The sequence below is a fragment of the Meriones unguiculatus genome (assembly GCF_030254825.1).
Source record: "Meriones unguiculatus strain TT.TT164.6M chromosome Y unlocalized genomic scaffold, Bangor_MerUng_6.1 ChrY_unordered_Scaffold_23, whole genome shotgun sequence".
Lineage (NCBI taxonomy): Eukaryota > Metazoa > Chordata > Mammalia > Rodentia > Muridae > Meriones > Meriones unguiculatus.
Genome location: NW_026843709.1, coordinates 26,245,942 through 26,246,790, shown reverse-complemented (window position 1 = coordinate 26,246,790; position 849 = coordinate 26,245,942).

Genomic DNA, 849 nt, shown 5'->3' with positions numbered 1-849 from the left:
CCTCGTTGGAACATCTTGCATCAGTTCTAGAACTAGCAGTGGTGGTGTCCGAGGTCTGAGTAGGTTCAGGAGACAATTGCCCCCAGGGGCGAGAAGTGCTCCATGTAAATTGACTAACTCCATGTTTTCCTTCACTTTTGAAAGTCATTTAATGTTCTTAAATTATTTTCTCTCATTTTTTTTCCTCAATTACACTTTATTCATTCTGCATCCCCCTATAAGCCCCTCCCTCTTCCCCTCCCAATCCCACCCTCCCTACTCGCTCTGCATGCATGACACTCCCCAAGTCCACTGATAGATCAAGGATCCTGTCCTCTCCAGCTCTTACTATTTCCCAGTTCTTACATAAAATTCCATTCACTCTGCCCAACAGTTGCCCATCAGGCTCAGCAACTACTTTGATAGTCTGTAGGGCAGAGACTTTCAGAGGCCCTCTGTGGTAGGTTCCTAGGTTATTTCCTGTTTTCTTCTTCTTCTGATGTCCATCCTCTTTGCCTTTCTGGATGGGGATTGGACATTTTAGTTACCATCCTCTCTCTTCTTTAGTTTCTTTAGATGCACAGGTTTTAGTGGGTTTGTCCTATGTTGTGTGTCTATATGAGTGAGTATATACGATGTGTGTCTTTTTGCTTCTGGGACAATTCACTCAGGATTATCTTTTCCAGATCCCACCATTTACCTGCAAATTACATGATTTCCTTATTTTTCTTTGCTGAGTAATATTCCATTGTGTAGATGTACCACAATTTCTGCATCCATTCTTCAGTTGAGGGGCATCTGGTTTGTTTCCACCTTCTGGCTACTTTTCAGCTTCTTTAGTTCTTTATATATACTGGATATTATTCCTCT